Source organism: Aethalodelphis obliquidens, unplaced genomic scaffold, assembly GCF_003676395.1.
Source record: "Aethalodelphis obliquidens isolate GAN/ISIS:26980383/991018 unplaced genomic scaffold, ASM367639v1 scaffold37, whole genome shotgun sequence".
NCBI classification, from domain to species: Eukaryota; Metazoa; Chordata; class Mammalia; order Artiodactyla; family Delphinidae; genus Aethalodelphis; species Aethalodelphis obliquidens.
The window spans coordinates 14,455,223-14,473,762 of record NW_020837981.1 but is presented as its reverse complement, the minus strand read 5'-3'; the positions used below and the strand labels follow the sequence as shown (position 1 = coordinate 14,473,762).

The window sequence follows — 18,540 nt, the reverse complement described above, 5'->3', positions numbered from 1 at the left end:
CTGATATTGTCCACCACACCCCTGTAAAAATATTTTTTTCCAGAAACTAATAGAAATCCTTAAAAGAATAGCTTCGTGCTAGTCTTAATACCCGCTGAGATTACAAACTAACACACTGTAAAGCAACTGAATTAAAAATTAGGTCCATGCACAGTCTTACCCATGAAAACAAACATCTGCTACTCCAAAGAATATACAACGCTGGATTCTGTCTTAATTTATAAAAAGCTAAGATGAAGGCATGGATATAAATTCTCAGTTGTCGTGGCTATGGCCACCCTATGCTATGCTATCGTCCCAGTGGTGGACACAGTCGTTAATGTATTTATTATTATTTAGGGACACGAGACCATCGAAGGTGGCATTTTTTCCCTTTCACCTTCTAAGGCTCTCCCTAGAACTGCCGGATGAACGCCCACGCCGCCTTCTTCCACCAAAGGTGGATCCTGCTAACAGGAGACTCTGGATCGTGACCATAGCGCCTCTGTCCCCAGCTCTGGGGAAAGCCTCATCGTAGCAAGTGGCCCTCAGCGCACCCAGCGGATCCGCCAGCGACGCGGAGGCCGCGCGGTTTCATCATTAATGCTCCTGAAGGACAATAGCTCATCAAGCCCCACCGAAAGCCCAGGACCCGTCGCGGAGCCTGGGCTGGCGGGGGATGAGGCTGAGCGACTCCTCCTAGAGGTGGTTATGTGGAGAAGGAGCAATCCCTTCTCCCTCCTCCTCCTCCCCCCGCTACTATCCGCGGCCCGGAGAACTGCCGCTTGCCGCCATTGACACGCACAGATAGAACCCAAAGAAAGGCAAAGAGTCCTGCCCGGCGCCGGCGCCGCGCGGGCCGAACCTGCGCCCTGGGAGCGGCGCGCGGAGGGCACCGGGCGCCCGGAGCAGGCGGCACAGCACCAGGTGAGCCCGCCATGGCGGTGGCATTATTGTTCAGGGGGCTTCGGGGTCTGGAAACAAAACGCGCCTCGGGGGCAGTGCAGGGGCTGGAGAGAACCCCTGCCCCTCCTCACCGCCCAGCCCCTGCGGGCGCTCCCCAGACAGCCGACCCTCCCCGCAAAAAAAAAAAGAAAGAAAAGAAAGAAAGACAAATTAATAAATCAAGCTGCCCAACTTGCCTCCTCAAGAAATAAAGGGGGGGGCGTTTGCTAAAGAAGCGGTAAAATTCCTGTGGCCGGCGAGGAGCCGGGGGCATCTTGGGCGTTGAGGGAGGGAGGAGGGATGCGGGGTCTAGGCGCGAGCCCCGGGCGAGGCTGTCCCGAGGGAGCGAAGGGCTCCTGGAGATGCGGCGTTGGGGGCGCAGAGGGGGAGAAGGGAGGCGCCCGGCCGCCGAGGGGGACTGGTCCGGGGCGGTGGTCTGCGCAGGGGCCGAGAGAGCCCGGGCAAGGCCGCTCTGGGGGCCTCAGTGGGTGCCCAGGTCGGGTGCCGGCTGCTCCGGGCTGACAATGGAAGGGGCGCGGAGGCGCCGGTAGGAGGGAAGGGACCGGGGTCCGGGGGTGGGCCGCGCCGGAGAAGGTCAGGCCGGGGACGCGGGCGGCGGAGGCGTGGGTCGGGGGCTGCTGCGCGGAGAGCGGGGCGCCGCGGGTGGCTGTGAGTCCCCGGCCGGCGCGGAGGAGGGTTCGGGGCCGGGCACTCCCCTCTGGTTCCCTTTCCGGGGCGCCCGGTGCCGACGCGCGCAGAGCTTTCCCGGGGAAATGGCGGCCCCTCCGCCGCTCGTTTGGGCAGTCCCGGGTTCCCGCTTTGCGCGGGAAAGAATAGTAATAATAATCGAAGGGGGAGGAATAAAAGTAAAGAGGCTGCGACGCAGGAAAAGGCTGCGCCGGCCGCCAGATGCGGGGCGAATCGCGTGCGGGGCGCAGCGGGCGGGGACCAGGCATGCTTCCCCGGGCGCCTAGCCCGCTCTCCGGGAGCACCCTAGTTCCAGCCTCGCCCGCCTCCTTAATCGCGCCCACGGGGGTCTTTCCCCGCCATTCCTCCTGGGGGCGCCCTCTGCTCCTGCCCCCTTTGTTCCACACAACAGTGGCACTGAGACCCCAAAGGGCCAAACGCGCTGCCTCCTCCAGTAGTCTCCAGACGCTGATTGTTCCTGGCCAAAAATGGGCCACAGCGGGCTTGATTTAGGCCCGGTCACTGCTGGGTTTGTTGGCAACGGAGGGAGAAGGGATGAAAGGGGCGAAAAGAGATGAGCCGAGAAATCAAACCGCGGGTTCGTGTCTGGTTAAGGGAGTGCAGCGGGGACCACAGCCCCGAGGCCCTGATGGTAAAGTAAGGGCAGTTTGGGTTTTCCAACGGTGCCAATGAACTGAGGTGTATCAGTCCAGCCTCAGGGGGCCATTCCCCAATTGGGCCATCAAGGCAAACGGTTTCCTCACTTCTCATTTGTTTGTGTCGAAATGCGATTGTACCCTCACTGGGCTGCGCAGTTGCTATTGAAATGGTTCAGTAGGTGAGAGAAAAAGAAACATTATTAAGAGCGAACATGTGTCTTCCTTTATGTTTCTTATTTAGGAGCAGTTCTTTTGTGAAACACAAACCAAGCTACACGTAATTCTCAATTCTTATTTAGCTGAAAGTTCTCTCTTACCCCTTTGGAAAACTCTTATTTTCAAATAAATGTTCAGAGCGCCAAGATTTGGAACTACGCTCGTGCATTTTTAGAATTACCCAAGATTATCATATAAATAAATATAGGCCTGGATCTCTTGAATCACGTAATTCACACCTTTAAAACCCCTATTTCCTGTATCCAAATTTCCTTATGCCCAGTTCTTCACTCCAGTTTCTCCTACCCTGTCACAGTTCCTCCTCACCTGGATCCATTTATTGCCATGCTTTAGACATTATTAATGGTTTCCTCTATTTCAAAACTCTATAAAAGAATTTACCTTCTTAGATCCAGAATGTTCCAAAGATTGTGACCCTTCTCCTTCACCATTCCATCTTCTGTCTAGTTCCCAGGGATTCTGAGGCGCCTTTGGTCTGCTGTTTCCCAGTGGGTGGGACGCGCTGCTAGCTATTGTCTGAGATAACCAGGTCTGTTTTCACTACCCCCTGCCAGCAAGGCAGGAGAGAATCCTGTCTTAGGCAACTCTAAATGAAAGATATCTGTAACTTGTTCAGCGTGAGGAATGTGCAAAAGAATCAACCAACTTTCTTAGAATGTTTTTCATTCTCAAAGTTAGATGCTGTCTTGGTAAATGCTTCTGAAAAGTGTGTACTGCCCAGAGATGAACGAAAAACGTATGGTTAGAGATCATTCAACAGGTGTTTATGGAGCACCAATTTTTAAACCCCTCTGGATGGGGGAAGAAATGCAAATATGAGGAGATCATGGGCCCTGCTCTCAGAGAGCTTACACCCCCAAACCTAGGAAATAAAATATATAGGAAGGTAAAAGAAGGGGAAAAGTGATTAAGATTGGCAAGCTAGTGGGAAAACGGGTTCTTTTATATACTGCTGACAGGCGTGTAAATTAATATAGCCAACTTGGAGGGCAGTTTGGCACTGTTAAAATTAATAATGTGCACATTCTGTGTGACCCAGCAATTCCATTTCTTGATATGTACCCTAGAGAAGCAGGCAGGCGTGTACACAGATTATGTGATTCCCTTCCATGGCAGAGTTTCGGTAATTCTGACATTGTAAACAACCCTCATGGCCATCGATAGAGAATGGCTAAATAAACTCTGGTACATCTTCTGGAAAATTAGGAAGCAGTTAAAAAGAATGAAGTAAGTCTATATATTACTAAGACAGAAAGGTCACCGAGATGCATTATTAATGAAAAAAGCAAATTACCGAACAATATATATTGAATGGTACCATTTTTGTAAAAACAAAATAAAACTATGAATTTCTATAAGTAAAAATGGATAGGAGAGGTGTAGAACAAGACACCCGCTAAAAGAAACAAGAATTAGATGCATCGTGGAGGACTTTAATTATATTAATCATACCCATCCATAACCGTTGTTATAATATTTGAAATTTTACAACTTGGATTAATTTATATGTTGCTTGGATAACTAAACACAATTACTTTACAAGTGATTGATAATGTGTAATAAAAGCCATAATTAAAATGCTATGACAGTTTTTAAAGGAAGAAGAGAATTCTAAGCTGGATGGGAAGGCTTGGGCGAGGCTTCACAGGGAATGTAGCAGGATTTGGAGGGAAAGGGGAAGAGGAGACAAGGCAGGCAGAAGGAAGCCTGATGCAGACACCGGGCTCTAGCTAGCACCTCCTCTTTGCTCAGCACGGTGATGTGCGTTCCCTCGAGTCCTGGCCTGCCCTGCCCAGGTTCAGGCTGGGGAGTGAACTAAATGAACGGGTCACAATTGCTTTCATCACTATGATTCTATGAATATCTTAAGTTACGTTTAGAAGGAAAAAATGAGGACATGAGTTCTAACAATGGTATCGGATGGTGGCATTTTAAAAAAGAATGTAGTGGAAACATGAGGACGGGGGATTGGTTTTCCCCTAGATGCACAATGGTATGAATATTGGGAATTAGGTTGGGGGAAAAAGTGTTTGAGAAGATAATTCATTCCCCCCACCCCAAATGCTACAGAAGGAACTCCAAAGTACTTTCAAAACAAATATTTAAGGTTGGTTTCACTTATTCATTTACTCATTTAAGGAATATTTTTTGAATGTCAAATGTGTACATAATACTATGCTAGGTGCCAGTGGGGATGAAACATACAACAAAGTATAAGAGAAAACAGCCCCAGACCCGGGTTCCAGAAGTGGGGGTGAGGGGACTGGGTCTGGTCTCACCCAGTCCCCATGTAGCCATGGACAAGTCGTTCAATGATCACAACCCCTCACTTTTATTGTGGCTAAAATTGGGCAGGAGTGGTCTAAATGACTGATCACTCAGGTCCTTTTCAGTCTTAGATTTTGTGAAATCCTGTGGGTCTAACATTGCGATAATTGTGGGTTCCCAGGCGGATGGAGGGTGGGGAATATGGGATTAGAACAAGAGGGGCCCAAAGTGCCCAGCCTTGGGAAAAACAAAAGTATTTGCTGTAGAGTATGTGGCTCTTAGCGTTTTCCCAGGACTATTTCTTTTCCACCCCTTTACATTGCCTCCTAAGACCAATGAGAGAAGCAGAAAGACAACACTGAGTTTTAAGCCACATGTTATACACAAATCCAGCACTATAGTATTATAATAGTCACTTTTGAATTAAAATGTTAGCCTGCATTCTGTGAAAATAGTCTCAAAACTTTCTTTTGTGGAAATAAGTCATAGTAGCTAATGTTTACTAAATGCCTTACTGCTTGCCAGGTACTGTTCCAAGCCCTTCAAAGGTATCAACGCTTATCATTCTTACGACAGCCCTATAGGTAGGCATGGTTGTTATACCCATCTTACAGAAGCGAAGAGAGAGGTTAAAATGTGCCCAAGGTCACCACACAACTGGTGGGTGGTAGATTTAGGACTCCCGCCCGGGCAGCCTCACTCCACGGCCCCACATCCTCACGTGCATGTGGCGGCACAGGAGGTGCTGGCGTTCCAGTGGTCCTCAGATTATGTTCATTTTAACATTAGTGTGTGCAGATTTTCTTTTTAAACTCCTGTCTGCATCACTATTTTACCAATGTCAATAAAGGATAAAGAGCATCAGATTGAGCCACATCACACTGTACTTTAAACGGTCTTGTCACAAAGTATTAAATAAGATAAATTGCGTGGTTTCTCTGAAGCCTTTATTGTTCATTTATCCACCTCACCATCCATCATACTTTGCCCAATTTATCTTGACTGGCATTGCCAATTTGGACTTGGAATGGAGTAAGTCATTCAAGTCAAACTTCCCATGCTTTGACAGAACATGTGTGGAAACAGGCGTACGACCACCAGCCTCGCACAGGGACGTTTATTTCAGCTGATTCTGTGATGCCACAAGAATAAGCTACAGTGACCGTATTGTTTAGGTCAGAATTGCAATACATGGTCTGACCAAAGGTTTGGAGATCGTTTCTGGATATGAGAGGTAGTCCTGATGATATAGTTTCGATGCCTAAATGTGGGTTATTTCCATGACTACAGGACAAAAATATAATAAAATGAAGTCAAACTTTTCCAGGAAATCCCAGGCCCTGTGTTCACTGGCCTGGCAGCAGTAATGGTTCATACACAGAACTGCGTAACTTGTATTTTTGCTGCCTTCACTGCTCAATTAAACCATTACAGTAAATAGTGGTGGTAGACTACGAAAAGGTAAATTCCAATAGCTCATACCATACACAACATAAACTTTCAGATCAGACAATAATTCACTGGGTTCCCCACCAGAGTGCTAAACTTTCAAATTGACCAGTTTTCCAGAATTTCAATGAGGTGGTCATCATTGCCCCCTTGCTTCTAAACTGGATTTTCACCTCTGCTGTTCTCTAGTAAACAATGTCGATCATTGTCTTGGGGTGGAGAAGAGGTAGGCCATAAACAAAGTAAAGCAGTTTTTCAGGCCCACTTTTTCTTTTCTGTTGTTATCATGGGTGATGAAATAGTGACTTTGAAGGAAAGATCACCGGCATGTGATTTAATTCTACCTGATTGTTCCATCTCTATGAACGAAGTAACAGATGGAGGGTCGGGGCTCAGAAGGAGTGACATTTTGAGCATCTTCCTAGAGTAGCAGCAACTTTCAGGTCAGAAGGGACCTCAGAGGTCAGCTGGTGCTATGGTTCTCCAGTGGAGCGCCACAGGGCCCAGAGGCCCAAAGCAGGAAAGGGTGGGGACCAAGCCATCAAGCTTCCCAGGCCTTCCCCACTCCAACCAGCATAACTCCCCCTCCTTCTGTGTGTTATACATATTAGAGCTTCTGAAAGGCTTTGTTTGAGCAAAAGGAAGGTTCTGAAAAGTCAGCTGATTTGCCTAAGGGCCGCAGCTGGTCGATGCAGAACTGTGTCCCCCCCTCCTCCGTCCACTGTACCTTCCATTCTCCCACCATGATGCACCCTACAGAGGCTGGCCGTCGCCCTTACCTGGTGCAGGTGATACAACATGCACCTTCACAGCTCTGACCAGGGAGCAACACTGCCTGTCACCGTCACAGAACACTGCAACTGAAGCAACGGCCCCCCAGCCACTGGTCCCCGCAGTGCAGCCACTGCCTTAGCACTGACAGTAAGGAAAACAGGGTGGGGAGGGACAGGCAGGGGGAGGGATGGAGGAAGAGCAGTTCCGGGGCAGCTGCCTCTGCTCAGCACACAGTCTGCTCTAGTTGTGGGTTTGAGAGCCCACAACTGGCCCAGCAGTCATGGATGTCTCTGGGAGCCCCTGGTAGGTCAGGCAGCACCAGGGGCTGCAGCCCACCCACCGACTGGTACTGGTCCACTCACCCACTGCCAAAGGGAGCTGCCACATCCCCTCGCTCTCCCTGAGCCTCTCATCTTGGTTCAAAGCTAGTCCCCTGCTCAGGGCAGCAAGATAGATCACTGTAAAACAATACACCTCACTATTAAGTTGAAACTATTAGATTTTGAGGAAACAGGATAGCTTGTCCACTGTTCCGATTTGTTAATTCTCAAAAGAGCAAAAAGACGAAAGCCGGCTGGACCCAGTGAACAGTTTTGTTTTTATTATGTTTTCTGTGAATAGATAGATTCAGGAAGGCAAACCGGTTCATTTTCTTCTGGGGTGCGTTGCTAACTCAGAATCAAAGAGAGCTCAAAGTATTTTTATTCATTTATATTCATTTCTCATCCAACCAGTACCATAGGTGGCCAAATATATTTATATTAGAAAATAACATAAGGCTAATAACAAAGGAGCAAAAACAAAAACAAAGCAAAACAAAACTTAGCTCTGGTTCAACAAAGACAAAACGTCTTAAAAAGTCAGCATGTACTGCAGTAGCAGCAGATATCCTAAATCTACTCCACGTCTGCTGCATCCCGCGCTCTGCTCCCCACGCCTTCTAGAGTGCCCCAGATGGCCACATATCCTCTGACTCTGAATTATAAAGAATGTGCCGGCAGTTGAGTTTCCCGCCAGATCATTCCAGGACAGGACTTGAAATGCTTTTTTAAAAGGGAATGATTTGTAATCCAATAGTATAATTTAAATAAATTGAGTTAACGCTTGGTTCTAATGTTCATGGTTGGTTAACTTGATTAATTTGATCCGAGTGTCATTTCAATGAAATTGCATTTGATACAGCTCTTACGTTATAAATTGTTAATGTGCTTTAACATATACGACAATAAGATTATTGACTCTTCTCATTCACTTAAAGGTGGCCATGGAAGAAAATGATTTGGAAAATATTACTTGTGCAATAATGATTTGCCCTTGGAGTTCATAAATAGAAGTGTAATAGAGCAAGTGATTTAGCTGGGACTACTGAAAATGGTTTTCACAGCTACAGAATAATACTAATAAACTTCTATTATTTTAATACAGTATTAAGGGTAACACACCAAAATATGTTAGAATTTTATCAGGTATGAGGCTAAGAGACTTTTTTCATACCCTTTAAAAATATATTTCTAAAAAATATATATATATATATATTTCTACATATAGTTAATATAATTATATTGAATTCCCTTATGTCCTACCTAGTTTTATTTCATCTCATTTTATTCTCCCAAAGGATAGTTTTGAACTGACAATGTAAAGATGCTTACTGCAGAACTACTTTGTTTTTTCATAAATATTTACAATATAAAATATTCTGAAGCATAATACTACAGATTAGGGAAGTATCATGGGAACTAAAAATGAATAAATTGAATAAATTTCAGCAATTTTAAAACGAATCCATTAGGGGGTGACACTATGAATTTCATGTTTTTGAACCTTACAGAAAACGTTTAAAGTTTTTTTAATTCATTTCCATCATTAAAAAGCTATAAGACCTCTTAGTTTTAGATTTAAAATAATGTATATATGAAAGCATTTTGATTTATATACTTCTAAAGGGAATGATCTCAAAAGAGTATATGTATACATATAGCTGATTCTCTTTGTTGTACAGCAGGAACTAACACAACTATGTAAAGCAATTATACTCCAATTAAAAAATAAATAAAATAAGCTGTTTTGAAATTCTAGATCCTTTGTCACGGTGGTTCATCAGCCCAACCAAACTTCACCTGTGATACACTGGCCTATAATTAAATCTCAAGTGTTGACCGCTCTCTCTTTTTAAAAGACACTTTGCAAAAGCTTGGCAGCAGAAAAACTGGTCATTTAAATCAGGATTGCTGGCGGCTGCTAATGGACCATCTTGCCAGTTGGCTACTCTGCCTTGTTCCTCTTCAGTTTGCATATAATAAAAACTTCAAGAAGTTGTTTGAGGCATAAAAAGTAGTTTACTCTTTATCAGCTGTTTATGCTTGAGTAAGAACTTATTTAAATTAAAGGAAGATAGTGGTCTAAAGAAACCAGATTATTTTGTCTTTTCATGAAGGCAATCAGTGTATTAAGTTTGCTGTTTCTCACCAAGAGCACTTCATTGAATAAGGGCAAATGCTTAGGATGTTGCCTTTCTTTCTTCTTCTCCCATCTGGGATTACAGTGTAGTTTTAAATATTGTTTATAGGAATCCCATATGCTATAATTATGCAAATACAGACACACTGAGGGTCTGATTTTATTAGTGAGTCTTATACGGTCTCTTGATATGAAATTTTATATTTCTCAATTATCTCAGGACCAGTTAGTTTCCAGTGACTCACCTGGTGATGAAAGGAATCTAAATTTTTCAGTATGACACTCTTACTCAATTACAAAACACCTGAACTTTTCCTTTTACTAGTGTACTTTGCTAGGCTAATTCCCAAATGATGTTTTTTAAGATGTTAAATTAAAGTCACACTTTTGGTTTCCAGTTCTAAATGACGGACTCTGAGCACATGAGCTTTCCTTCTCTAGAGCCCACAGAAATAATGGTAAAAACTTAAAAAGAAAATAAACACTTCACAACAAAGGGGCAGAGGGGCTGGTGACGGTCATCAGCAAATGGGAGATTTTAGCAAATTTCAGCAAATTTCTTTCTATGACTGAAAGTACATAGGAACATGTGGATGGCATCACAGGAAGAGCCACAGCTAAGAATAAAAGCAGGAGGGAGCTGCCCTGAAGGTGGGCAGGATGAAAAATGGGGAGTCATTGAAGGTCTGTCTCCACAACAGCCAGGTGAATTGGCCTCTCTCCCTCCCCTACTCCTAGTAGAGCTTCTGCAAATCTAGCATTTAACCTCCAAACTAATTATCTGAGGTTTCTTCTCTAAAGAAATTGAACAACTACAGGGCAGGTCTAGAATTTGGAGGATGGGTATGGCTCTACCAAGTAAAATTCCCTCATTCTGGCATTTGAGGGCTCTCAGTTCCTAACCAGGGACCCTAAGGTGATGCCTGCTAATTGGCATGCCCTGCACATGTACCCAGAGGTCCGAAACAGGAACCATGCCTACCAAACAGTATCTGAGGAAAGATTTTCTATCCCATCTGCCTGTAATAAGCAACCTTGTCTTTCATTCTTAAATATGAACGCATGACCAAAGATCACCAGACATGTAAGAAAAGCCAACATGAAAAAGATGAAAATAAATAAATAGGACAACTGACTGGATAAAATAATTTAGAGAAAGTAGATGATGTAAACACATCCCAACTAGTTTCAGAGAGATTGGAAGACATGGTGCATTCATAAAAGAACAGGATGGTATGAAAAAAAAAAAAACATCAGAGAACAAGAACGTTCGGAAATTAACAATATGATTACCAAAATAAAAATTAAAAAGACTGAGAAACGGAAGGAAAAGATTAAGGGACTTGTAACTTCCCTGGCGGTCCAGTGGTTGAGACTTCGCCTTCCAGTGCAGGGGGTGCGGGTTCGATCCCTGGTCAGGGAGCTAAGATCCCACATGCCTTGCGCCAAAAAAATCAAAACATTAAAAAAACAAACAAACCCAGAAGCAATATTGTAACAGATGCAATAAAGACTTTAAAAATGGTCCATATCAAAAAAAAATCCTTAAAAAAAGGGTTAAGAGACTGGGAGGAGCAATCTAGGAGGTCCAAGACCTGGTTTACAGGCATCCCACTAAGAGACAAGTAAAGGGAGAAGTGGGAGAAATAAAGAGATGGGAAGAAATAATCAAATATATGACAGAAAAAAAATTCCAGGAGTTATGAATAGTCTTCAAATTGAACAGGCTTATCATCAAGTGCTGACACCTAGATACATCCTTGTGAAATTTTAGAACATACAGAGAAAATTTTAAAGCTTGGGGGATGGGGGCTACCAAACTTCTCTGTAACACCGGATGCCAAAAATGTTGGATCAATGGCTTCAAAACGTTGAAGCAAAATGATTTTGATGCTAGCAATTTTGATGCTAGAAACTCTACCAAATAATAATCCAAAGATCATTCAATAAAGACAATTCCATTTGTGTAAGAAAACAAAATTTACTTCTCAGTACTGTCTCTGAAGAGATACCTGAGGCAGATAAAAGGAAAACAAGGGAGAAAGCCAAGAACGAAGAAGCCAAGGCATCAGGGATGAGCTGGGAAAGATGACCACTGGGTAAAAGAACCATTCCAAACTGGAGCCCAGCTCAGAGGGCTTCAGGAACAAAGTCTCTGGGAAAAAAGTGCCCCCTGCAAAGAGCAGTGTGACTGAGAAGCTGGGTGACTTTTAGAATATGGTAAAGGCACATTTCTCTTTCGTCAACAAGAACAGAGAAGAAGTACAGTCAACCCTCATTATTCACAGATTCCATATTTGCGAACTTGCCTACTCACTGAAATTTATTTGTAACCCAAAATCAATACTCATGGCGCTTTTGTGGTCTTTCAAAGACAGGCACAGAGCAGAAAAAACCGACTCATCCACTGCACACCTTACCCGCTGAGGTCAAACAAGGCCACACTCTACCTTCCTGTTTCATCTCCCACCCTGCATACGAGGGTCTTTTTCATGGTCTATTTAGTGCCACGTTTTTCACATTTTTGTGCTTTCTGTTAGTGATTTCACTGTATAAAATGGCCTCCACGTGTAGTCTTGAACTGCTGTCTAGTGTTCCTAAGCGCAAGGAGGCTGAGCTGTGCCTTATGTAGAAAATATGTGTGTTAGATAAGCTGTATTCAAGCAAGAGTTATTGTGCTGCTGGCCGTGAGTTCAATGTTAATGAATCAACAATTCATATTAAATAAGGTGTCGTTAAAAGAAACATACATCAAACAAGGTTTTGTACTGATCCGTTGATGAAAAAGTTGTGATCAGGGGCTGACAGCAACCTAACCCTGTTTCCCCAGGAACAATTGTTCACTACTTACTAATTTAGTGTCCTGCCTACTTTATAGAACAGAACTACTGCACATAACAAGGATCGATTGTAGTTACATGCATACCTCATTTTACTGCACTTCACAGGTATTGCTTTTTTTTTACAAATTGAAGGTTTGTGGCACCCCTGCCTTGAGCAGGTCTACCAGTGCATTTTCCCAACAGCATTTGCTCACTTCATGTCTCTGTGTCACATTCTGGTAATTCTCACAGTATCTCAGACTTTTTCATTATTATATTTGTTATAGTGATCTGTGATCAGTTGGTCTTTGATGTTACTATTTTAGTTGTTTTGGCATTTTTTTAGCATGCTAAAGTATTTTTTAATTAAGGTATGTACACTGTTTTTTTAGACACACTGCTATTGCATGCTTAATAGACCACAGTATAGTGAAAACATAACTTTCATATGTGCGGGAAACCAAAAAACTGATGTGGCTCACTTTATTGGGGTGTCCTAGAGCTGCACCCACAGTATCTCCGAGGTACGCCCGTAGTAACTTGGGCGCGTGGGGGAGGCTTTACGAGAAGACATGATCCAAATGTGAAGCCAAGTAAAATGTGGAATGACGTTGAACAACATGTTTTCAGAACCAAGAGACTCCACTTCTTGATACTAAGTCACAAGGGTCCTAGTGTTGGACCACAGAAATGTGAAGCTAACATCCCACTTGATTCTGAAGGGAACAAGAGTTACAGAGTCTTCATCATATAAATGCTGTTCATTGGCATTTAACTTTCAAAATTATACCTACGGACAAAACGCAGGAGATTTCGTTATGTGATTACAGAGCAAAATAGAAATGTGATAAATCGGGATAGTGGAAAGTACAGAAGACAGAGGTGGAAGTACGGAGGTAAAGACAGGAGGAGAGGACCAGGGAAAGATTGGGGCCGATACATCCTCATTTTACATGACAGTGGCTTAGGACACAGTCCCTAAAGTTGGTGGAATTGGAAATGGAGATTGAAGTGTATTATTTAAAGTTTTGGGAATTCCCTGGTGGTCCAGTGGTTAGGACTCCGTGCTTTCACTGCCGGGGCCCGGGTTCAATCCCTGGTCAGGGAACTAAGATCCCGCAAGCTGTGCGGCACGGCCAAAAATGTATAGATAGATAAATAAATGAATAAAAATACAGTTTTCAAGGCAATCAATGGAGGAAATAAAGTTCTTTACCCTTTTTGCTTTGTTTTACTGTGTGCAAGTATTAGATTTAAAGATAAATTCAGAATTTTAAATAACTTCTTTAACTTTCTTGTTTTCCTCGCTTTAGGGTGGCCCTGAGCAAGTCATAATTATGTTTCAGCTTGTACAGATTCACAGAGAACTTAGGGTCTCAGCCATTTTTTCACAGAGCCCTTAAGCCAGAAGAAATGCTTTCCATTCCATTTATTAAGTGGTTTGGTCTCAACAACCTAATAAGTATTTCTGTCCTGACAATTTAGTAGCTCTTTGAAAAAATAATAACACATGAATTAGAAAAACAAAGAACATTTGCATCCTGTTCTTAAATAACCATGAATTACAAAGAGGGTGTGTACACCTGTTGGACATTACACGACTTCTCACACCTTGGAATCAGATTGGACACGGCCACTCTCATTTTCTGTTCCACACTGATTTTCACCCAGCACTTGCTTTTAATCACAACAGCCAAAATTTCAGCTTTGCAAAAGATATGGCATCACCAAAAAGAAAATAGCACACACACACACACACACACAAAAGATGGTACAATCTACCCTGAACCTCTGGTGGAACCATAATGAACTAGTAGTTGTGGAGGCCAACAGAGGTTGACTATCACTGTATTTCACTTGAAAGCTTAAACATTAGCTGTTGTGGGACTTCCCTGGTGGCGCAGTGGTTAAGAATCCGCCTACCAGTGCAGGGGACACAGGTTCGAGCCCTGGTCTGGGAAGATCCCACATGCCGCGGAGCAACTAAGCCCATGCACCACAACTACTGAGCCTGCGCTCTAGAGCCCGTGGGCCACAACTACTGAAGCCCGCGTGCCACAACTACTGAGCCTGCATGCCTAGAGCCCGTGCTCTACAACAAGAGAAGCCACCGCAATGAGAAGCCTGTGCTCTACAACAAGAGAAGCCACCGCAACAAGAAGCCCACACAAGGCAACCAAGAGTAGCCCCCGCTCGCCGCAACTAGAGAAAGCCCGCGCACAGCAACCAAGACACAACGCAGCCAAAAATAAATTAATTAATTAATTAAAAAAACAAACAAAAAACCATTAGCTATTGTGTCCCGGGGTCCCTTGGCACACAGTTTGGAACCCATGGCTCTAGCATCTGTTTAAAACTTTACTATAAGCTGTCATGCAAGTTCACTGGAAAACATTTGAGGACAGAGGCCATGTATATTCCACAACATCTAATGTCATTTCTTGTTCAATAATAAATGCTCCATAAATACTGTCTTTCATGGAATCTCTGATGTCACAGATTGCAAGATGCATACTGATTTCTAGAGACAGTAAAATGTTTTTTTAAAAAGGCACATCATAAAATCAATGAAATAACAATAGTTATTTAAATAGGCTAGTGCGAGCTTATCGTCCATGTCTGGGTTAGTGCCGCAATTTAATATTTACCCTTGTGATACCTGTAAAATCTAACTCACTGGTGTTCTTACGGGCTTAAAACCCAAACATAAACACAAATCCTAAAACAACAGAGTCCCATACTTCCCCAGCACACAGAAAACCAGTGGTGTTCTACCAACTGCCATGCTCCTGGAGGTGAAAGGAGTAAGCAGGCAACACTGCATTCTCCTTGCTTCTTCCCTGAGTTTTATTCTCCTGCCCCACCCCCCAACTTAACATGCTTAAAACTCTTCTGTTCACTTAGAGAGTAATTATGAGACTTTATACGGTGGTCATACCTTGGTCTTTCAGATGTGGAAGGACAGGTATGATGCGGATCTAGGTGGTGTCTGGTCTGCTTCCCAGTTCCTCTCACATCCTCCACGTAGTGTGTATAACCACTGGAAGAGCTGCATCCAGCCATATTCTTTCTTCGAACCTATAAACAAACATCATGTACTATAGTCCTTAAGCTCTGCTTAATTAGAACAAAACTTGTTTTCGAGCAGAAGGTAAATAAATGTAAACATTTAAGTATTAGTCTGATGGAAACAGATTTCACATCGCAATAGTTCTCTTTCGAGGAGTGGCCCTCCACTGAGATTCAGATTCACAGGAAGTAGATAAAAACGCATTCAAGTTTTTAAACTCCTGACTTCCCAAGACTGCATAGAGTCAGGGGAGGCCTAGAAAAGAAGGAAGTTAGCGGTTATCACTTCTCACCACTGCAGGCAGAGTCCAGCGCAGGCTGGGGGGCTGGGGGATTTAGAAAGTAGGGTCTTCTCTCTAGTGGGCCAAGGAGGCTCAACACTTCCTTCCATCTGTGGGTTCCGGCAGGTATGACCTGTCAGCTCCTCTCTACTTGCCCTAAGGATTCCTGGAGGTAGTCTGATTCTTACAGTGTGCAGGGGCCTCCCAGCCCTCGGGGCCAGGAATTAGGCATCTGGCTGCTTAAGCTCAGCGTGATGTCTGAAAATGTTACCAGAGGGGGACCCTTTCCAGGGCCCTAAAAGTGGGTTCGTGTCTAACCCTCAGAAATGAATTGTCCGAGGAGACACACCTACTGACAGAACAAAAGGCTTTATTGGAAAGGGGCGCCTGGTCAGAGAGCAGCAGGGTAAGGGAACCCAGGAGAAACGCTCTGCCACGTGGCTCGCCGTCTCAGGGTTTATGATGGTGGTGGAGTTCGTTTTCTGGGTTGTCTCTGGCCAATCATTTTGTTTGTGCCCATACTTGATCTGACTCAGGGTCCTCCCTGGTGGCACTTGCATCTCCCAGCAAAGATGGATTCCAGCGTGAGGGTTCCTGGGAGGCTGGCAGGACATATCGTGCTCCTTATCAGGACCTTCTGTTATGAGACAACTCATGCAAGCGGTTATTACCGTGCCTGGCCAGGGTGAGTGGTTTTGGTTACTGGTTCCCTATCGAAAAGATGGGTCCCCAGACACAAAGAGCTCTCTAGTCCTATTGAAGCACATGCAACGGTCAATCTCACATTTAGATTCAAATGGCGCTGCATCCCCAGCTCTAAGGCCCTAACCTAGAGGAAAGTCTGGAAGCCAAAGAAGGAAAGTCTCGTTACAAAGTGCTGTGTTTGGGGTGATCCCTACATTTTATAATAGTCAGCTCGTATGTTTCTATTTGATCTAACCCTGACTTTCCTTTCCTTTCCTATTTTATCTTCATGAATGTGTTAGGCATCAATGCCCTACAGTCCCGTTTTTCTTCTACTGCCAGTCCTTATTTCCAAATTTTAGGGCAATTCGTGACTCCACTTGACTGATACTGGGAAAGTCCCTGGGTGGCTTTATCCTGCACACCTAGTCATTCCCTGTCTGTTTTCATTTGAGAAAAATGTACTGGGGGGTGGGGGGGATGAAGGGGTCCTGCTTTGTGGTGTTTGTGCTCCGTGCATTTTTCTCTCTGTAGGAGAGATTATGACCATCCAGCACATCGTACGGTATCCACAGAGCATGTCCATCCTGTGATGGGCTTTTCAGGTGGTTTCCTCAGCAACCAGACCTACTAATCCTCCCCTCCCCCCACTTATCAGTAACTAATAATCAGTTTAGTGGAGTCACCAATACTAACACATCTTTATGCACCTGCACAGGCTCTTAACTCTTCAGATATCATTTCTTAAAGAGACTGAGCTTCTTTTCCAGAACCATTTGAAAGTGCAGTTCTGAAGACTGGAATGTTTAAGACCAGAGGGGCCTTCAGGATCAATCAGTCACCTCCCTGATTTACAGATGAGGCCACTCGAATGACACACGCAGCTCCCATAGCTAGTCATGTAGAAGTGGGACCACACCCAGGGATTTCTACCTGGTCCCAGGCTCTTTCCACTACACCAAGGGCCACCCCCATTCTGAACGCCACCAGCGGGTAGCCAGCATGTGCCATGTAATTGTCCCTAAGAGCAGGGACTGTTGAACATTGCTCTCGTGTTTCCTGTCCCCTGGGATAGCACTGACTACCAGCAGGTACTCTGTACACTCATCGATGCCTGACCTAAGTTTCTTCAACATGAATTGATGGTTGTAATCCTAATATGCAGCTACCTGCTTCGTCACAGAGAGGCCAGCTGTAAGTGGATTGATGAGAGTTTGCAGCAGAAGCAGAGAAATGTGGAAGTTCTAAAAAAAGTGATGCTGTCTTATCCGTGTGCCTTACTGGGAAAGAGATAATGTTCTCAGGCTATTTGCTCATCTTTGCTTGTACTTAACTTTGATGAATACCTACATCTCTTGGTGGCAAAACGACACATAAAATAGGAGGGTAGTAAGTACATATGAGCATACGAAAAGAATGTATGTCAAGTATATAGTAATATGCCTCAAACTCACGTCATTTACCTCAGAGATAAGAGGGTGTTGAGAATGGGATTTGTTGCTAAATTCCATAGTTCTTATATAAAACTCCTCAGTCATACAGAGTTATCGGATACTTTAGAAAACTGAACTCTATGTTCAATCTTCCATCCAGATTAAAGAAATCCCAGGTTTGTATCTTTCATATTAGCCATGCATTTATTTAGCACTTTCTTCCATCATATTCTTACTCACTTTCTTAGGCCTTTTCATTGCCATCTTTGCTGTCAGTAAACTAACCGAGCCAAAATTTGAGATGGCTGCCTCAACAGATAGAACCGATTTCGATTTATCTTTGACCTTCTCATTTTCCATCCCCAGAGAAAATGGCAACTGAGAATGATGCTGCCCTTGGGCCAGAGAGCTTTAATTCATTAACATTTTTTCCTGGAAAATTTTTGTTTCCTTTTCTTTGGTTCTGCTTGTTTGTAATTTGCTTTTACTTATTCTGGCTTATGTTCCTTTTTTGGTTACAGTACTCCCTCCACCAACAGGTTTAGCTCCATTACAATTCTCTGAATTAGTTTTAGCCTTACAAAGGCTTTTTCAGAAGTATATAATTATTTTATCTTCGCACAAAAGATAGCTTCCTAAAATAACACAGAATCATATGTGTCTCTTGGTGCCCTGTACTGAAGTCACCTCTTCGTGCTGATTCTGAAGTTTCTCCCCAAAATCAACCTTGATTCCCCATTCTAAGGAGCAAAAGCTTGGGTTGCATTCTGGCTTTTAATTTGCTGTTACTCTA

At 43.9% G+C, this 18,540-nt stretch overlaps 1 protein-coding gene across 2 annotated transcripts in view; it reads left to right on the top strand.

The window, feature by feature from the left end:
- Nucleotides 1-499: 499 nt before the first annotated feature.
- Nucleotides 500-18,540, top strand: part of MACROH2A2 (macroH2A.2 histone) — a 53,321-nt gene continuing 35,280 nt past the window's right edge. The window contains exon 1 of one of the 2 annotated variants that reach the window (XM_027130033.1): nucleotides 500-906. The gene's annotated coding sequence lies outside the window, so the exon portion shown is untranslated. The remainder of the gene's footprint in view (nucleotides 907-18,540) is intronic. The other variant, XM_027130032.1, reaches the window with a different exon arrangement.